We start from the raw sequence: 17,440 nt of genomic DNA on the forward strand, positions 1-17,440 counted from the left end.
CTAAGACCTGTGGTATCCCCAAGATTTGGTGTAGCCGGACTCTGCCGACCGACTGGGGATTGTTCTTGGGGTGGACACTGTGACGGTGGCGGAGGTGGTGTTGGTCGCGAGGCTGGTGTTGGTGGACGAGCTGATGGTGGTGGAACTAAGGGTGGAGGTAAATTCGCAGGTGGAGGCGGTAAAGTAGTCATGAGCGCTGGGAGTAAGGTCGAAGTCGGTGGTAATGTGTGGGTACCTTGGAAAAGGTGATTAAACAACTCACTTGACCGAATCGAATGATTCACGGTAGGGTTACTGGTCAAGTTGGACTTTAGAAGAGAATCTGACATGAACCCGACTCTAGGGCGTCTCATTCCACTATTAGGGTCCCTGGAACCTCCTGCCATGTTCTCTCTCAAAATGGTCAACGAAGCCGCTCCCTCTTCCTCAGACCTCGGGGGTGGAAATTCCAGCGCTGGGTTCCTTGGAATTGCTCCGGTGTTTCGAGGTTGTATTACTCGATCATTGGAAGCAGTAGTCGTAAGGGAAGTTGTATCGTCAGGATTACCAAACGTCTCAAAAAGGAATTCAATTTCATCAAGCAATTCTTGCTTTAATGCCGTTTGCCGGTCGTTAAAAGCATTCAGACGACTCACTCTCAAGCGTATGTGACGCAACCGTGAAATCAACATTTGCTTCCCCCCTTGAATCTCAAACTCTTGTCTGATCATCACAAGTTTAACTTGTATGACCGAGAGCTCGTCCTCGATCGTCTTGTTTGTCTTTATAACGTTCGAGCTACGCAGTTCTTCCAATTGTAATTTCCTCAACTCTCCTCTTTGTTCTTCAAGTGGAGCATGAGTCATGTTAATGTTTCGTATTTCCTGTTCGTATTGCACTTCATCCGGTAGCAAATCGTTCGGATTGATATACGATCCGAGCCCAACTTGGTTAAGAGAGTAAGCCATTGTTAAGGATTTCCAAATAACTCCGTTCAAAATTTCATGTATTCCAGTTATTCAACAAGGAAAGCTAATAATAACCCAATTTCAAAAAATGATAATAATAATAAAAAAAAATTGATTTAGAAATGCAGAATTCAGCTCAACAACTTTGAAACACCTTATAAACTAATAATATTATGAATTTGTTTAAGGTAAATGCTACTAATCGAGGCGACCGAACAATCTACGCTTACGAAAAACCGATCCTTAAAATTTCGCGTAAGTATGATTCCTAACAATATGGTTCTTTGAAAAATTGAAATTTAACCGAAAGAAAATTTTGGTTCAAATAACTAATTTACTCAAACTCAAACATCGAATTCAAACTCAAATATTCAATATTTTATTCCTAAATTAATTCTCACGCCCTAATTTTCTTAGGCCCCACGTTGGGCGCCAAATGTAACGGTTGCCACGTCACGAGGCCAAAACGACATATAAACTGTATCCACTTTAGCGCCAAGCAAGTAAGTGAATCCTACCTGCATGTGGATCAGCAAGTTTTCCCGGCTGGACTCCTCAAGGCGAGTCCTTTATGTAAATCAATGCCGAACCAATCGCGATGCAACTTCACGTTAACCTAGGCCACAACCAAGAACGTAGACTAGGGGGCGATAAAGAAAACCAACTAACGAAACCCGAACCGATCAAACTCTTCCTTTTCTCTCGGGTTATGTGCTTCAATATTAACTAAAACCCTGAGTTCTCTAAGTACATTTGGTTATATTCAGGCGTTTAAACTTATCAAGTCCTAACTTAAAACTTAGTTGCTTGTCTAGACTGCGCGCAGTGTTATTTAATCCTAATTGCGAACGTGTATGTATTAAAAAAAAAACTAGATTGATCTGACCTGTATCTCGCTGGGCGATGGAGGTTGGTGGACGAAGAGGGGGTCACACCGGACAACGGTACCCTACGGTAGGCTGAACCGACCGATGCTCTCACAGTCGATCGTCTCTCTGGGCGGCGGGATACCACGCGGCTCACAGTCGCCGGAGGGTGCACGCACTGGCTGGCAGTTTACCGTCTCAGCACCGGTTTCCTCCCTGAGCCGGTGGTGGCGTACACGAGTATGGGCGGTGGGCGTAATTTCGCTTGATCGGATCCCACTGTGTCGGATGTCTGGGATTACGTGGGATTAGCGTGGTACTATCCCCTACACCCCGACGTAGCACCTTCGCTTGAAGGATGATTGCGTCCTTTAAATAGAAAATACATAACGTTCGCATTACAATCTGTATATTAGTCACTAGTCACACACGATTTCTTTTTTCTAACAAATTGAAGCACAATTCAATTTACCTTCGCCTCGAGGGTACGCTGCTCGTGCGGTACTCTGGTACGGCACGGAATTTGAGTTTTCGCAACTGTTCACAATAGTGGAATAGAATTGAGCATTTTAGAACAATTGATAGGAATTTAACTAAAAACACATTACTCACAATTTTGATTTAAAACTCGCACTAGGGCCTTTTATCAAAAACTTGGTGTTTAACTGGTGGTTTAGAGTATAACTGAAACTACAATATATATTTTAGGGTATAACTCTTCACTTCTAGTCACCTATGCACCACTCACTTGGACTACGATCCACTAAGCTGTAGCTATCTGTAGCTTGGATACCGATTGAATGAGGAAGTTTGGATCGGTTAACGCTGCTTGTCATGTAAGCTATACGACGCGACGCTCCTATTATTTCTTTTGTTTTAACTCATTAGCTCATCAGTTCGTATTAGAACTGATGAAGCTTCTAGTCATGGTTCAAAGTGATGAGCAGATCAAAACAAAGTTACCCGAAAGGGTTTAAAAGTTGTGGTTTCATCACCCACCACCAGGGGCGCATGAGTAATATAAAAGTGCGAAATAACCCTTGCGTATCCCATGCTTCGAATTCTTTTTGCCTTTCTCGTACACCAAGGTGTACCGAAAGGCTATATGTTCACTCCAAAAACGAAAATTTGATAGAGCCTCCGGAAGGGTCAAGTGTTATATACCAATCGACTCAGCTCGACGAGTTGAGATGATGTCTGTGTGTGTGTATGTGTGTGTGTGTGTATGTATGTGTGTGCGTATGTGTGTGTGTGTGTGTACAAAAAAGGTCACCTAACTTTTAGATAGTAAACATCAACCGATTTTAACGACCGACGGTTCATTCGACGCGGAATCTGGTCCCATTGTTTCCTATTGAAAATGGTTCGAATCGGTCCAGCCGTTCCGGAGTTATTACCATTTAGGTGTTCCGGATCGGTACCCCAGGAAGGGGCCAGATATGAAATTGCAACAAACCCATGCATGCGACCCATCAAACCACGGCATTTTCGATTATCTGATGAACGGGAAGTGGGAAAATAGTCTCAGAGTATATCTGAACCGGTAGTGTTCCGGAACCGGTTCCGGGTGTCCTGCCGGAAGTGGTCAAATATAAAAGTGAGCATAACCCATGCATGTGACACATCAAAGAGCGGCTTTTTCGATAACCAGTTGAATGGTAAGCAGGAAAATAGTTTCAGACCATTTTGTACCGGTAGTGTTCCGGAACCGGTTCCAGGTGTCCTGCCGGAAGTGGCCAAATATAAAAGTGAGCATTACCCATGCATGTGACACATCAAAGAGCGGCTTCTTCGATAACCAGTTGAATGGTTAGCAGGAAAGTAGTTTCAGACCATGTTTGTACCGGTAGTGTTCCGGAACCGGTTCCGGGTGTCCCGCCGGAAATGGCCAATTAAAAAAGTGAACCAAACCCATGCATGCGACGCATCAAAGAGCGGCTTTTTCGATAACCAGATGAACGGTAAGCAGTAAAAACCTTATCTGAACCGGTTGTGTTCCGAAACCGGTTCCAGGTGTCCCGCCGGAAGTGGCCAATTTAAAAAGTGAACCGAACCCATGCATGCGATACATCAAAGAGCAGCTTTTTCGATAACCAGATGAATGGTTAGCAGGAAAAAGTTTCATACCTTATTTGAACCGGTTGTGTTCCGGAACCGGTTCCAGGTATCCCTTCGGAAGTGACCAATTAAAAAACTGAACCAAACCTATGCATGTGACATACCACATAGCAGCTTTATCGATAACCAGATGAACGGTAAGCAGGAAAATAGTTTCAGACCATATCTGAACCGCTTATATATTAAACTGACGAAGTTGAAGGGGTTAATCCAACTGAATGCGTCTGACGATGACCGAAGAATAGTAAGTCCAAACGCGTAACGCTTAACAAGCTGTTTCCGATATTTGTCACCGATAATTACCAATCAATCCACAAATAACATACCTGAACCGGTTGTGTTCCGGAACCGATTCCAGGTGTCCCGCCGGAAGTGCCCAGTTAAAATAGTGAACCAAACCCATGCATATGCAACATCAAATCATCAAAGATGTTGGATTACCAGATAAACGGGCAGCAAGAAAATAGTCTCTGACCACACCTAAGATTACCAGCAGTGTTGCAGAATCAGAAATGGATGCATCGCTGAAATTACGAAGGTGAACAAAATCAATGCAAGCGATAAATATGCGCAAAAGAACAAAATCTTAATAAAAATTAAAGCGATCTTGTCAAATCACACTATTTCATATTCCTGAGACGTCATTATACAGTAGGAAGAATCAACGTTGTATGAGGAAATTTCAATTTTATAGCATCAATCCCCTTTTGCGGTTGAAATGACTACACACAATTTTCATGCAACTGATTGAGCCCTCGCGCTCTGTCACACGGTTGGAATTTGAATGTTTTTTTATGAGAAATTTTACTAGCTCGCCCTTTTTTGTCAAATTTTACATAAATCTCATAACCTCTCTTTCTCTTCTTGGCGTAACGTCCTCACTGGGACAAAGCCTGCTTCTCAGCTTAGTGTTCTATGAACACTTCCACAGTTATTAACTGAGAGCTTCCTCTGCCAATGACCATTTTGCATGTGTATATCCTGTGGCAGGCACGAAGATACTCTTATGCCCAAGGAAGTCAAGGAAATTTCCTTTACGAAAAGATCCTGGACCGACCGGGAATCGAACCCGTCACCCTCAGCATGGTCATGCTGAATACCCGTGCGTTTACCGCCTCGGCTATATGGGCCCTCTCATAACCAATGATCATAAAATAAAGGCTAAAGTGTGCAGAAAAAAATGTGTCGAAATATCTTGATAATGATCGTTATCCAGTGCTAGTGAAGGTGGTCGTGGTCAAGCAGTCAACTGAGAGGTTTGATATTTTTCAGCTCTGCTTATACATTTACCATGATACATAACTACGGAATATGAGCCATCAGTAAGCTTCCAAATTCGAATAAGGCTTTGATATAATTGTTGCTATTCTGAATAAGGCTGACACAAATTTCGATTTTCTCTTAAGTCAAGAGGGGTCCCCTTGGAAATTTTATTCGGAATTCATCATTTTAAGGAAGGGCACAAATAAATAGGGGAGATCGGGGCATAATGGACACCCGGGGCGAAATGGACACCTCTATTTGTGCCGAAACCGTTGACTTTTATGCTAAACTTTTAATGTATAAGTGTAAAGGAACAAGCAATCGTTCTTTTTTTCAAAAGTACCATTCGTATGCCTACAAAATAACTTAAATATCATTGAAATTGAAATATGTCTTTCATATGGTGAAATTCTTATTATTTCAACGCAGCAGCAAATAAGGTATTACGAGTGTTTGAGTGTGTCCGCCATAAAAACAAGTGAATTGCTACCTTATCTGCATGTATACGTAGATTTAGCAATGGATAAAGTATTTTATTTGTGATTAGAATTTACTCAAAATAGAAATTTCCATGTTGTAGTCGATTTGGAGCGAAATGAACACTGGCAATTACGAATGAATGTACGCACATTGCATACTCTTAGGCGTTTAAGAGTGTTTGGAAAAAAAATCAATTGGATTATTTTAGCCTAAAGTATATTTAATTAACTTTGATGTTATGTAAACTTGTCTAAGATGGAGTATTTTATCTGTGGTATCGATCTCCGTGGGCAAATTACTTAACTGGTCAATGTAATCAAAGAGTTAGCATAAAATATGCAGGGGTATCCATTATGCCCCGATGGGTGTCTATTTCGCCCCGTACCTTCACTGCCAGCCCTAAAAAAACACACGATTTACAATTCATTATTTCTTCACAATAAAGACATTCTACCTGCTGTAAATGATTGAAATACGTAGGAAACAAACTGAAGTTGTAAGCCATTTGATAATATGTTAAGTTTTTCTCTGTTATACAGGCCTAACGTACTCATTTGCTTAGGGTGTCCATTATGCCCCAAATCCCCATTAACCAATAAATTTTTAAATTTTAAAGTGAAATTAGAGTCCTCCAGAAATGTTCCTACCAAATCCGTAGAGTTAAGCGGATTTGCTCAATTGTTTGGGTATTTTTTCATCAAATTCATTAATCATTTATCAACTCTACTTCCCCATTGATAAGTCAACGAGCACTGTGACAAAAGAAGAAAATTTGATTTGTTCCGTTCAAGAGTATTCTTAGAATTCAGGAACACTTCGGCTTATGGCTTTTGAGTACATATTCGACGAGAAAGGCACTATCACCACTAGGTGGATTAATCTGGGTTTTTTATTTTATTTTTGGCGTTTGAGGATATTGTTAATATGAAGGTTTGACGTAGTTCTTGTAACAATGTTACAAGTTTATTTGGTAGGACGTTTGGGACGATAGGGCTTTTTTAATAAACCGCCGTCAAAAGTAATCCTTCTTCTTTATACCATTTCTTCATTCCCCGAAATTGCCTCGGCGTGGATGAGCCGACCCTGAGAATTGGATAAGGGTTTTATGGGTTGAGCGGGCGTAACAGAGACTAGTTACAATCTCGTCGATTACGATGAGGAACAGTAGCAGTGATAGTATACATCCTTGCCTCACTCCAGCAGCTAAGTACCCGGATGGGATCGGAAAAAACTCCGTTGTGCAGTACTTTGGACGAAAATGCCCTGTACTGTGCTTCAATGAGGCCGATGATTTTCTCAAGAAAGCCCTTGCTCCTAAGGGCTTCCCACATGTGTCCGTGATTAAGACGGTTCAAAGCTTTTTCGTAATCAATGAACACCAGGTAGAAAGACTCTTAGAATCCATTAATTTGCTCCAGAATGATACGGAGCGTGACAAAATGACCCACACTGGATCGTCCGGCATGGAATCCTGCTGCCGTCGGAGAGTTGCGTCAATCTTCTCCTGTATCCGGTTAAGGATCACTTTGCAGAGGACTTTGGGAACGATACAGTAACATGATGCCCCGCAAAATATCGCATATAGTCAGGTCACCCTTTATGGGTACCTTTACTAAGACGCCTTGCATCCAGCCGGCCGATAATGTCGCGGTTTCCAATATGTTAAAGAATAATTGTGCGGATACTACGGGGTCAGCTTTGAGCATCCCAGCTGATATGCGATCGACCCTCGGGACCCTGTTCGATTTCATGCTACAGATGGCTGTTTCTATCTCCTGCACTGATGGAGCTTCGGTGTTGACACGGGTAATGCGTCAAACCGTTGGCGGATCATGCTGAGATGTTGGTGGCGTGGCCGACCCTTGAAAAAGGTTTCCAAAGTGCTCGAACCAGCGTTTCAACTGGTCAGCCGGGTCGGTCAGTAACAGTCCAGATGTGTATTTCACGGGCATAGTAGCATTCATCTTGGTCCCACTAAGGCGACGTGAGGCATCGTAAAGGAGACGGATGTCGCCGGTGTTCGCGGCTTTCTCGCCTTCGTCGACTAGGGAGTCCGCCCACGCTCTTTTGTCCCGTCTACGTGAGCGTTTCACTTCTTTCTCGAGAGCCGAATAGCGCTGATGGGCTACGGCTTTGGCTCCTCTTGATTTTGCTCGCTCCATCGCAGCTTTGGCGTTCCTTCGCTCTTCTATCTTTCTCCAGGTAGCCCACCCAAGTTATTCTCGCCGGAGGCGATGAAGGCGTTCTTGATGGCGCTCCATTGATCTTCTACGCTTCCACGTGTTCTGAATCTGGCTACAATTATTCTCTCATTAACCCGGAATCGGTCGCGTCGTGTACTGAGTACACGCACCATGAAAAATGCACGCTTGCGGTACACAGCGTGAGCGTGGCGTCGTTGCAGGTAGTCAAAGACGCGACTGCTCGAGGGTTAATAGGTTCCCACTTCATTAGCGCCGGTCGACACCGTACGGCAAATCCACCAGAAATGCCTTGAATACCAGGTCCCAACGCACCACCTGTGCATCGACTTCAAAGCGGTATACGACAGTATCGACCACACAGAGCTATGGAAAATCATGGACAAGAGCAGCTTTCCCGGGAAGCTTACCAGACTGATAAGAGCAACGATGGACGGTGTGCAGAACAGCGTAAGGGTTTCGGGTGAACTATCCAGTTCATTCGAATCTCGACGGGGACTATGACAAGATGATGGACTTTCCTGCCTATTATTCAACATCGCCCTGGAAGGTGTTATGCGACGAGCCGGGCTCAACAGCCGGGGTACGATCTTCACGAAATCCGGCCAATTTGTCTGTTTTGCGGATGACATGGATATTATTGCTAGAACATTTGGAACGGTGGCATAACTGTACACTTGCCTGAAACGTGAAGCAGCAAAGGTCGGACTGGTGGGGAATGCGTCTATGACAAAGTACATGCTGGTAGATAGGACTGAGCGAGACAGGACAAGCCTTGGCAGCAATGTTACGATAGACGGGGATACTTTCGAGGTGGTAGAAGAATTTGTCTACCTCGGTTCCTTGCTAACGGCTGAAGTCGTGCCTACTATGGGCTCCAGGAGAAACTGCGGTCAAAAAAGATTCACCCCCGCACCAAATGCACCATGTACAAAACGCTAATAAGACCGGTAATCCTCTACGGGCACGAGACATGGACCATGCTCGAGGAGGACCTGCAAGCACTCGGAGTTTTCGGGCGACGCGTGCTAAGGTCGATCTTTGACGGTTTGCAGGAGAACGGTTTGTGGCGGAGAAGGATGAACCACGAGCTCGCTGCACTCTACGGTGAACCCAACATCCTGAAAGTGGCTAAAGCTGGACGGATACGGTGGGCAGGGCATGTTGCAAGAATGCCGGACAACAGCCCTGCAAAGTTGGTGTTTGCTAACCATTCGGTTGGTAGAGGAAGGCGTGGAGCGCAGAGAGCACGATGGGCGGACCAGGTGGAGCGTGATCTGGCGAGTGTTGGGCGTGACCGACGTTGGAGAGTTGCAGGTGCAAATCGAGTATTATGGCGGCAAATTGTTGATTCAGTATTATCATGAATTTGATGTTAACTAAAAAAATTGAATGAATGAAAGTTCTGCCAACGGACTTCGCTCAGTTCTAGTATCTCAAACTTCATACGGCATGCCTCATTAGCTAGTTGTGCCAGTTTATCCAGTTGTAAAAGGCATTACCGTTGAATCAGTTCGTAATCTTTCATTTTCGGTTTCTGTAACGGTTTTTTGGGTTTCGGAAACAGTAGGTTGTTGACCTAAGGTCCCCTATCCACCGTGGAGGAGCACTTCATACTCAGCGTCAGCCGCTAGATGCCAGAACAGACACTGTTTGAGCCGCGCCTCCTTGGTGAACAGACGCTCGAGACGTACCTCTTCAATCTAGCTGAAGTCCGAAGGACAACAGTGCCCAGGCTGCACTACCAGCTAAGAGAGAGGGATCTCTAACCATTTTAAGAATCTGTCTAAAAATCCCTGCATGCAAATTTTTATGCCGATCGGTTCAGTAGTTTTCAAATCTATTAGGTTCAGACAGACAGACATACGAACTGAAATAATAAACTCGGGTATGCAAAACCCAATATTTACACCAGGTATTAAGAAGCACTGCATGAGAGGTAAAATACCTAAAAAACTGGAGTGTATTCTAAAAATATCATGTGAATGATTATATCAGGCATGGCAGTACCTAAATTATTATCAAGTAATTGATTTTTGTTTTTGCTTACCAAGCCAAATGTAATATTGTTTGAAAATGCTTTCACATCCATAAACATGTGCTCGATAAACAAATTGAGATTTCAGTTCTATCGCTGCTGTCGCCGAGAACAGACGGAATCAAACGCGTTCTCCCCGGCTCTTTTTTACCAGCTTTGTGCTGCCCGCAATAGCTTGCAAGAGTTCTTTGTTTCACGGTCGTTCACCGTGGCTTCATACGCTTACTGTGCGTCGTCGTCCGGAATAGTCAGCAGCAAATAAATGATCGAAATGTGTGATGTTATCAACACCGCACAATTTCGTTTCCCGGTGGGCAGCCCGCGCCCGTCCTGGACGGATATCGCCAGCTTCCTAAAGCAACTCAATACGGATCTTACGGTGATGGACACGGTGAATAAGACGGCCCATGATCGTTCGTTATATATCAAGTTTACATCGCTGGAAGCAATGCTGCAATCGTTGCAGAAAAATACGGAGCCGGTTAAATTCGTATATGAAGATGGACAAGCTGTAAATGTGCGAATGTGTGTCGCAGGTACCAACGTGAAGCACGTGCGGGTGTTCGATTTACCGCCGGAACTAACCGATGAACAGTTATCTCTCGTAATCGGAGAGTTCGGAAAAATCGAACGGATTGTTCGGGAAAGGTTTCCGGAGGAATTGGGTCTCGGTCACCTGTACAATGGTGTGCGTGGTGTGTATATTGATGTTAAAAAAGATATACCACCAGCAATTGTCATCGGGAAGTGGAAAGGAAGAATTTTTTACGACGGCTTGAAAAACACGTGTTTTCTATGCCGAGCCATGGGACACCGGGAAGACACCTGCCCCCAACGGCAAACTCGGAAGAACCAGAAGAACGAACAGAGGGAGGAAGCGAAAGCCAGCTCATACGCTGCAGTTGTTTCCGGAGAAGCGTGCGGATCAGTGGAACAAGAAGCATCGGAAGAATGGGAGGATGATCACGGTGTGTCTGGTAGAAGAAATTTATTACAAAAAAATAAGCATCGCTAATTTTTACGTTACGTGAAAGCTGACGCTTCTAGCTTTCATTCTAGCCCAACATCGAAATATTCCATCGGGGGAACTTTTTCATACAAAAATTGTGTATGTTTGTTAAGTAGAAATAGGGATTAATTTGGAACCGTTCATTTTGTATGGGAAAAAACAGTATTCTGAAAAAGTTGTTCGAGGTCCCTCGGTGGATTTTTTTGAGGGACCGCGCAAATGAAAGCTGAAAGCCTCTATTTTTGAATAGCGAAAAATTTGACGATGCCTATTTTTTTGTTATAAACCTTTCCCATACACACGCCGTGTGATATAATTGAAGTGTTGGACGACAACGGCCACATCTCGGACACGTTTGAAGTGGAGCAAAGATCGTCGAACAGTTGCGAGAGAAGAGCGGACTTGGAAAAGGAAAAACGGCGAAAAGAAAGCATTGAGAAGCTAGAGGAGGTAGCCAGAGCGATCAAGGATGCAATGACAAACCCGAATGCTAGCCAGCGTAGAGCTCAGTTCGCCGCATCCGGTTCCAGTTCTGGCTCAGGGTCGCGTCCGAAAAAGAAATGTGTTCGTAGAGTTTTTTATTAGAATGTATTGTAATTTAACTTTCTTAGAATAACATTATATTTGTTTTGATTCTCGGCTCCGTAAAGTTTTATATTAAACAAATGAGCCTAAATAAATAAACCGTTTGGAAAAAAAAAGAAACAAATTGAGATTTGAATTATGAAAAGAAATCCACGTACTTCGGTGGGAATCGAACCCACAACTCCCAATTCGCTAGACGGGCGCTTCTTTTCTTTCAAGCTACGCAGATGTTGTAATTTCTTGTAAATTACCTACGAACGGTGCACGCGTTTGTTTGTTTGACTCAGTGAATGCGAGGCAAACTGAGAGGAGCTGCTTTAAAAACAAAAGGAAAGATAAATTTGAAAAAAAAGATACAACATCGGAAGACATCGTAATCAGGAAAGCTCAATTTCACTTCCACCGGAATCGTCAAATCAATTTCAGCAATTGTGCCGTATCCTTCCGGTACCCTACCGAGTGGAACGTGATGATTGCGATGGTGCATTTTTTGCGAAACTAACGAAAAGCTTCAGTTTTCCCCCGGTATTCCCGGATTCAACGAAGCCATCGTAATTCATAAATTTGATGAAACCGCCCATTTGGCGGCACCATTGCACCCACCGGTTAACTGATGCACACTGGCGAAAAGCGAAATTCCACTCAGTGGTGTATCGATTTGAAACCTAGTCAGCTAAACTTGAACGCAAATTGTTTCCTCTTCCTCTAGTTCATTTGAAACCGGCCAACACATCCACTGATTCCATATTCAGGACGGGTTGAACAGAATAGCGAAATAATAAACATCCCGGGCTGTGACAGGAAGTTCCAGCAATTCTAATAAATGCCTTTCACTCATAAATAGAGCAAATCGATTGCAAATGACTGCGACTCTTCTTTTTTTTGTCGACTATCCCCGCAGGCTTCGGTTGTCCTGTAGTGTGCTCGGTCCTACGGTGATGGCAATGCCCTGTATCGGGATTCTGCGTACGTGTGTATACAAATAACCATGCCGAGGTTCAATTTACAAAGAGTTATAAAAACCGGTTCGGAATATTTTTGCTCCACGCAGTTGAATAAATGTAGCAGCAGGATGTCCCACTTTGAAAGGGCCATGTGGAGTGTTCCTGGCAGCATCCCCGGGCTGCCACAAGGATACGGCGCGGTCCAAAATGTGTGCACATGGGTGAATGAGAAAAAAACGTACTGTCAACATCGGAATTTTGCTGCAACAATGGAGCCGCCTTGACTGCCACCACACAGGATGGGGGACTGACAGCCAGGAAGCTATTGTTTCTACCACTCACTGCCAGGGCAGGCAGGTCAGTGCGATGATCTCTTGTGGGTGGACGGGAAAAGTGGGGATTATGCAATGCATTGACCTGATACAAAGTGGAGGTCAACAAAGCGCGGCGAACCTTCGGTTGTGTTTTTTTTTAAACCCTTCTGGAATATATGCCCATTGCTGAACTTTCGAGTGTTATTATTATACTATATTACCGTCACTTTATTTCTGGTAAAACTATTGTTCTTCGGCCCAGAAAAACCTGTTCTAATCTTAGCCTGTTCACAGAAAAAAATGAAAGACCAACGTCCTTGAATCCCAGTTCAATATTGTACATCAGAACCTCTATGCATAAATTTCAAAAAGTCTACCTCTAACAAAAGTACAATTTGTATTTTATCATTGTTTATTCATATTTTTTATGTTTTGACCTAATGTTAAAATTAACAGGTTTTAACCGACCGAATACTCTAAGATATTTCTTTAAGTGGTGATAATAAAGAACACTAAAGGTACATGTCTGGTTTCAATCATATTTTTTCTAGTTCCTTTATTTGGGGCTCAATCAGGTATAACGCTTTACGGAGCCAAAGATCTTTTTTTTGTACCTAATAGTATACATTATACATAGTAATAACATTTTAATGATATCTGTTAGTAATGGGTGGAAGCCAGGGTACTCGTGGCAGCTCGAGGTTAGAAGGTCACATTTTGAGGTCGATATTCCTTGTGAGATCAAAAGGATCCTGAATTGGTTGGTCTGACCTTTCACTATTATGCTTTATGATTATTAATAATGGGTAAGTGATCACTACCGTGAGGATCCTCGATTACCTTCCACAAGCAATCGAATGATAGTGAACTTGACCCCAGTGGTAGGTCGAGACGACTTGCTTTGCCGTCAGATGCAATACGTGTCACTTCACCTGTATTTAAAATGTTCAAATTGAAATCGTCGCACAAATCATAGAAAATGACCGCTCTATTATCGTCGTATGGTTCGCCCCACCCTGTACCATGTGCATTCATATCACCCAGAAATAAAACTGGATGTGATAGTGCAGACACCGTATTCCAAAGATGACGGCGGTTAATTGAAATTCTTGGAGGAATGTAAACGGAAGCTAAGCAAAGTTCTTTACCCTTTACGTTTATTTGGCAAGCGACGATTTCTACGCCAGGATGAGTCGCGATTGAAATTTTATAAAATGAGTAAGTCTTTGTGATCCCCAAAAGAACTCCCCCATAATGGTCATCTCTATCCTGGCGTATAATGTTAAAATCGTGGAAGTTGAGTTCATCTTCAGAAGGAAGCCATGTTTCACAAAGGGCAAATAATATCACAATCAGAGTTGTGAATCAAAAACTTAAACAGGTCTAATTTAGGTTCTAGACTATGACAGTTCCACTGTAGCACAGTTATCATATCGTGTACCTCACTTGATGAATTATCCATCGAAAGACATGATCGCAGCAAGGAGGGTCCATGATTGTGTCAGATTCCGAAGATACTCTATATACATATAAACATATCAATAATGCCTAAATGTTTCTGGAAAGCTGAGGGCATCATATAAACGATCCACGAGAACCCTAAAAGTAAACAGTCCTCGCTTGGGTCTAGGAGGCTTGCTTGAAGTGCGAGGAACTTAGGTAGCTTTTTTCTTGCTACCTTGTCGAATACCTATTTGTCTTTGAAGTGTATTTAACAGGCGGTGACGAGGATGACAGATTCTTGCTACAACATGGATCTGAAACTAAAGGAACCTGATTTTTCGGAGTTTTTAAATTTACTCTGCCTCCTTTGACATTAGGCAAACTTTTGAGGGAAGACTTCAAAAAGACCTTTCGGCGCAATCCCGGGGAAGATGATGACTTCCTTTTTCCAGGTGCGTGTACCTCCGAAAGAAATCCACCCTCATCAGTTTCGCCATCGTCCTGATCATCGGAAAACAACTCCTGATAGGGAGTGTTTTAAAAGATTTCACCATCTCCGGGAATCGAGTGTTTTAAAAGATTTCACCATCTCTGCTTGGAGCTCCTTACAATAGAGCGACTCTCATTTCGAATGCGTCTTTTGTAAGCCGGGCAAACTTGCAAGTCGTGTGGATCTCCGCCACAGTAGCTACATTTTTCCGCTTCCTGTGTGCAAGAGTCCTCCAAATGAGCTTGGTTGCATTTGCCACAACGGGGCTTGTTGGCGCAAAAGCTATCACTGTGACCAAACTGCCTGCATTTGGTACAATTAAAAACCTTCGGCCTAAAAAGATGCACTGGGTAAAAACCACCATCGATTACAACAAATTCCGGGAGGAAGGAACCTGGAAAACTCACTCGAAAAAACGCTGAAGGCGAGTACACCTTTTTATTTCCTTCCATGGAAGCCTTAGATAAGCGTTTACAGTCTAGGATAGCCACATCAGGAATTGTCCTATTTTTGAAGCGATCAAAGCCGGTCTTGATGCCCTCACATGTCAGCATTTAATCGAGGATCTTCCCATCCACCTCCACTTCTCGTGCTGGCACATAGACCACGTATTCAACAGTAAACGCTTCGTGTTGAGCAATTTCATTTGCTGCTTTGCAGCTAGGTGCGGTAACACGCAGCTTGGATGCTTTCACTTGGTGAATAACGGTCCCAGGATACTTACGCGTTAGCTCTCGAGAAATCGAAAGCATATTCAATGGTTTGCATTTGCGCCGGAAATAGACAACCGAAGGCCCAGGCGAAGATGGCTGATAAAACCGCGTACGAGCAATGATATCATTGGGAGGCGTTTCGCTTCCAATCGAATCGTCCATGTGGAAACAAATTAATGGAAAATAACTCAAAAGTGCAAAAGAGGAAGAGAAAAACCTTAACGTATTTACAGTTCATTTTCTTCTTTAGGACGACAACTGTTTGGTTTGTTAAACGAACAATGTTAATAATATATAGAAAAAAAATAAAGCAAAAAAAAACTTGTACTAATAATATACGAATTCAACTCTTATGTTTATTTTAGCGCACCCTGTAGGATGCAAAAATAAAGGTATTGAGAAAAAAAGGAAAAAAACTAATAAAAAAAACAAAAAAAAAATCTGTTATTTAAAGTTTGTACACCCTTACCCGTATACAGTAGTTTGGGAACCACTGTTCTGGATGTCAAAAAAACACGTGGTCGAATGTGGACTGGGGATACAATAAACAAAAGCGTGTAAGAGTGTATCGAAAGAGTGATACTTATCTGACCGGAGCAGGTAGATATTTATCACAGGCAGGCAGATGGTAAAGCTGTCCGTCGCGTCTGCCTTCGCACCCGTCGCCGCCGTCCTTTTTGTTGACGGAGGGGCTGATGACGGTGATAATGATGACTTTTGGATGCGATTATTCCTTGACCTTGATGAACGATGATGATGCAAGCACCTCGCTTCCGCGTTGCGCTGGATACCACCTTGCGACACTATACTTCGCCCAAGCAGGAGAACGCACGATATAAAAAACCTTCCGCAATTGCGGGGGAAGAAACTCTACTTCTACGAGGTCTATCGCGTGCTGGGATACGGGGCACACGTCCGACTCGTCCAAATGCAAAACAGGGAATGAGGTTTCAATCATGTCACATAATATTCTGATTATCTTTATTTTTATTCTTAACATTCATTTCTCGAATGGCTACTCTAAGCCGTTTATAGAAGGGTTACCTCGCTTTATCGAACGTAGTTCCACAATAACTACAATAATAAGGTTCAAATAATAAAACCCGCTGCACAGGATTAGTATTTCAAGCTTAACAGCAGATATAGCATCTCCATACTTGCCTAAGCATAACGTATCGACTAATAGCTCTGATCATAATTGGTTATCAGTGTTAGTTACAGGTATTTGTTCCGTTTTGTCAACATGGTCCGACATTTTCAGTTGACAAAAACGGAATAGTGATAAAAACATTTTTTTTGTCAAATTATTTTGCAACATATTCAATTTATATAAACTGAAAGTTTAAAGCAAAACACATTCCGCAAGTTAAATTATGCAGTACACTATAAAAAAATATTATTCTCTTACTCCTTGGTTACACAGTTTACATTTTATAGTTTTAGACTAACACCTACGAGAGTTTTTGCCACATTTCTGTAAATCCACATTTATAACTATTTCTTCTGAAATCTAAGAAACATACAAATATTTGTCTATTTTCGTTTACCTTGTAAACCTAGGAAAACGATTCAACTTAACAATGATCATTAAATCATACATGAACTTCATAGCTTTGCTATTGCCATAATAGCAGCTATTGTTATTCAAATTATTATATTCTACGTGAGATTCGATTTAGAGTTTTCTTTCAAGTTTCACAATTAAACAATAGCATGGAACGAGCTCACCAATTGATGTGCATCCATGTAATGCTTCATTGCTGACCCAATGCATCATGAGTCGCAACTAAGCTGTCCACCTGTCACACTCCAATGAATTCCTGCACAAACAAATCCCGAAGAAATTTCTAAAAGGTTTTTCAAATAAATTCCTTATAGCAAAATTTATACAAAGAAATGTTACAAGAATTTTCATATAAAATCCTACAGAAGTTACCATCGCATTGCTTAAAACTGTTGCAGGTGTTTTTGAAAAAAAAATGCTGAAGAAATTCTTTGAAAGGCGTGCAAAATTTTCTCATATAATAAA

The 17,440-nt window shown here is 42.6% G+C and overlaps 1 long non-coding RNA gene across 1 annotated transcript; it reads right to left on the reverse strand.

Moving 5' to 3' along the window:
• Positions 1–2,129: 2,129 nt before the first annotated feature.
• On the reverse strand, positions 2,130–2,847 carry LOC115263072 (uncharacterized). Its single transcript, XR_003895557.2, has 4 exons — positions 2,562–2,847; positions 2,426–2,503; positions 2,286–2,350; positions 2,130–2,182 (listed from the first exon to the last, which is right to left on the reverse strand). It is a non-coding gene; the product is annotated as an uncharacterized LOC115263072 (long non-coding RNA).
• Positions 2,848–17,440: the final 14,593 nt, after the last annotated feature.

Source organism: Aedes albopictus, chromosome 2 (assembly GCF_035046485.1).
Source record: "Aedes albopictus strain Foshan chromosome 2, AalbF5, whole genome shotgun sequence".
Taxonomy (NCBI): domain Eukaryota; kingdom Metazoa; phylum Arthropoda; class Insecta; order Diptera; family Culicidae; genus Aedes; species Aedes albopictus.